At 42.5% G+C, this 4,020-nt stretch overlaps 1 long non-coding RNA gene across 1 annotated transcript in view; it reads right to left on the reverse strand.

The window, feature by feature from the left end:
- Positions 1-853: 853 nt before the first annotated feature.
- The window catches only part of LOC115022138 (uncharacterized), a 15,478-nt gene continuing 12,311 nt past the window's right edge, over positions 854-4,020 (reverse strand). Inside the window, exon 4 of the long non-coding RNA XR_003833827.1 lies at positions 854-1,099. This is a non-coding gene — a long non-coding RNA (uncharacterized LOC115022138). The remainder of the gene's footprint in view (positions 1,100-4,020) is intronic.

Here is a 4,020-nt window from a genome sequence, read left to right on the forward strand (position 1 = left end):
TGATAGTTATTTATGAGACAGGTCTCACATTAAACAGTCTCATAGGTTAGGCGTAATACACCAAATGGTGTAATATAGCGTTTCTGCAATATTGCTTTTTCAGAGACTTACTCCAAGCCATAAGGGATAATAATTCATGGGGAGGGAGGGGAGGGGAGGGGGCGAGAGAGAGAGCGAGAGAGAGAAAGAGATGAATACCAGGGGTTAAAGCCAGACTACCTGTGCATGCAGACACTAAAAAACAACCACGTTCACAGACACAGTCCATCAATATCCTACACGTAGAGTAGAAATATAGATTCCACCCCAGAGGAAATGTGCAGAAAAAGAGTAGTGTGTAATTTCATGTTCAAATATTCAAAGGCTTTATTGTCATATGTGCAAAAGCTACAGGCTAGTTGTTGGCAATGAAAATCTTAAATCCTACAGCTATGCAATATACAGTACAGTTCAGACTTAAAATTAAATAAAGTTAGAAAATAAATACAAATAGTTCAAGAGACCTAATGTTGCAAATAAAACGCAGGAATAAGTAGAATGTATACATATTAAATAGAATAGGATGGTGTTGGTGCGGATGCTGCGGTACCAGACTACAGTATCCTGAGGTCCATGTTGAACCTCCGCAGCCTGCGAAGGAAGAAGAGCTGCTGTCTTTGTGATGGTGTTTGTGTGATGAGTCCAGGTCACGTCCTCACTGATGTCAACCCCGAGGAACCTGAAGCTGCTGATTCTCTCCACCTGTTGTGGAATTTAGCCGATACAAACTAAACCAAAGGGTTGTGAGAAGTGAACCTATTATACTGAAATAAAGATACTTGGTTAAAGAAGTGAGCTCTTTATTCTTGCAAGAATGAAACAACAAACAACAGAGTGTCAAGCAGTCTGCAGTGAAGTTCAACGAACCGTCCCGTTGATGGAGATGGAGTCCTCTTAGTCTCCTAAAGTTTTTCCTGATGTTGAGATGCAGGTTGTTGTCCTTGTACCAGGATGTCAGGGCTCTGACCTACTCTCTGTACGCCGTCTCATCGCCGTCGGTGTTTAGGCTGGTGACGGTTGTGTCATCAGCACATGTAACTTATGTAACTCCGTGTTGGAGCTTTGAGGGAGAAAAGACCCAACAAGTACTCTATTGTTGCTTTTGTTTGTTCCCAGGGAGGCTTAACAAGAAAGTGTAATACTCTCTTATTGTTCTCTCCAAACGCCACACAGCATGATGAACTTCAAAGCACTTAGCTCCTGACACACAGCCACACTACAGCATGCACGCCCACACACATAGAGCCACAAAGAGAGACACGTTAGAATATACTGAAAACTAAAGCAGCAGACCTGGTGCGTAAAGATCTAACTAATGAATCAATAGTGAACAGTGGCTTCCAAATAAAGTCTGGAAAGGTGTTTTAATGCGACACTGCTGACATATTCAAAACACAAAAAAAGAAAACAATGTTCCTCTCACAAACACAAATTAAGGGTCCGGATGTTTATTAGAGAGATTAAAGCTTCCGAGGCCATGGCCAGCACATTGTGAATATTTGCAAATAACAATCTCACAAAGGAGAGGAAACGCATGAAGAAGAGGGAGGAAGAGGGAGAGAGGAAATGTGATGAAATGAGGTAATAAAGAAGCAAAATCCAAGGACACAAGACACCCACGAAACCTGAGTGTAGTCAAAAGAGACAAATGGTACATGAATGGATGCAGATGAGATGCAAAGAGGCATGACATCAGAGGAGGCAGTGCAACCGAGAGATGGAGACGACTGCATCAAAGGATGAGTAATGCTACATTTATGCCTGCCCTCCATCTACTCCATCTAACTTCTCTCCATTCTCCCAGAGTGCAAACAGCTCTCCATCAACATGAGATGAGACTTTTTTTTTTGCATTTCCCCTGGTCACTTAAAACAGATATACTGTTATAGCTTTGTCAATAGCAAACGGTATTTAGATCAAACTAATAGCACAGCTCCAAACACACACACACACACACACACACACACTCTGACTAGTCACTCTCTCGTTCTCAGGAGTAGCTGTCTTTGTTTAGCTCTGGGACTCATTGACACTGATATAAATTATTTATTCCACAGTATTCCTGCACTCCTCTAAGTTTAACCAGGATTAGAGTGATTAAAATGTCCATTGCCCACCACTCCAAAACAGATGTGATAATACAATACAGCTACATCTATGAAGAAGAAGAGAAGACACAAGTCCCGTTCTGTTTCTTTCTCATCCAGAAAATCTTGACGTTCTTTTTCAAACCCAATGTGGTGCCCACCTTTCTTCCGTCACATCCCGACATCATGTGTGACAGAAAGCATTGTAGAGCTTTTCGCATGAATGAGCTTTACACTACTTTGAGCTCACGTGTTATTCTGCTCATTAACGACACAATGACGTGTCAATTGTGTTTTTGTGTCTCGGTGGCATTCGTCAAACTAGCTCACACTTCAAACTCAACTATCACAATGATAAAAGGGCTTGATTTGAAATCTTGCCTCTTTCTGCCTCAACTGTTTCTCCTCTGCTCTTTGTAGTTTGCAGCACCATGCCCATCATTCTTCCCGTCTAATGAAGTGTCGGGGAAAGAAAAGAATACACTGTCCTTGTCTCCTTCCAAAACCAAGATCTGTAAGTCAAGTCAATTCTATATATATAGCCCAATACCACACATTTACCTCAAGGGGACTTACAATCTGTACTGCATAAGACCCTCTGTCTTTTGACCCTTGCTTCGGATAAGGAAAAACTCAACCCGAAAAAAACCTTTAACAGGGAAAGAAACCTCACAAAGAGAAACTCTCATACACAAGAAGACTTAATGTCTACAGCCATGCTAGCAGCTTTAAGAGGCTGTACTTAGACAGAGTGTTAGCTAAATGAGAGAGAGAGAGAGAGAGAGAGAGAGAGAGAGAGAGAGAGAGAGAGAGAGAGAGAGAGAGAGAGAGAGACACACACACAGAGAGAGAGAGAGAGAGAGAGCGAGAGAGAGAGAGAGAGAGAGAGAGACACAGACAGAGACAGAGAGAGAGAGGAGACAGAGAGAGACAGAGACAGAGACAGAGAGAGAGACAGAGAGAGACAGACAGACAGAGACAGAGAGAGAGAGCGAGAGAGAGAGAGAGAGAGAGAGAGACAGACAGAGACAGAGAGAGAGAGAGACAGAGAGAGACAGAGACAGAGAGAGACAGAGAGAGAGACAGACAGAGAGACAGAGAGAGAGAGACAGAGAGAGAGAGAGACAGAGACAGAGAGAGAGACAGAGAGAGAGATAGAGAGACAGGGAGACAGAGAGAGCAGAGAGAGACAGAGAGAGAGAGACAGAGAGAGAGACAGAGAGAGAGACAGAGAGAGACAGAGAGAGACAGAGACAGAGAGAGAGAGAGAGAGACACAGAGAGAGAGAGACAGAGACAGAGAGAGAGAGACAGAGAGAGACAGAGAGAGACACAGAGAGAGAGACAGAGACAGAGACAGAAACGTGCTCTTACTGTAAATCAGGTCTGACTGAGTGACCTTTGATAGCCCCAGACAGAAAAGGTTACATGAACGGTGGAGAAAATGGGTCCATCTGTCACTTACCAGCTAGCTATAAATGATTTGTGTGAGTGTGAGTGTGTGTGGGTGTGTGTGTGTTTGTGTGTTTGAGGTCAAACGAACAAAGAAAACTAGGTGTACCTTTCTTTCATCCACAGAAAATGAACAATAAATTGTTCTCTGTTAAAAGAAAATCCCTTTATATACTTTATCCTTCATGCTTAGAATGTTTCTGTGGCGCTGCATTAGCACAGGTAGATATGGTAGCTACACTGCAATGCATAGGTCTCATATATAAAAGCAGGTAATGTGAAATAAACCTTCAGTATATATGTAGGTTATATGAAAGTTGAAATGGCAAGATTTGTATCACTTTCAAACAAATAAATATCTACTTTGTTTTTCTCTTAACAGTACAACCCAATAGTGGCCCAACCTCAACCCAATTCATCAAAGCCAGGGTTCCCACACCTTC

The sequence above is a fragment of the Cottoperca gobio genome, chromosome 17, assembly GCF_900634415.1.
Source record: "Cottoperca gobio chromosome 17, fCotGob3.1, whole genome shotgun sequence".
NCBI classification, from domain to species: domain Eukaryota; kingdom Metazoa; phylum Chordata; class Actinopteri; order Perciformes; family Bovichtidae; genus Cottoperca; species Cottoperca gobio.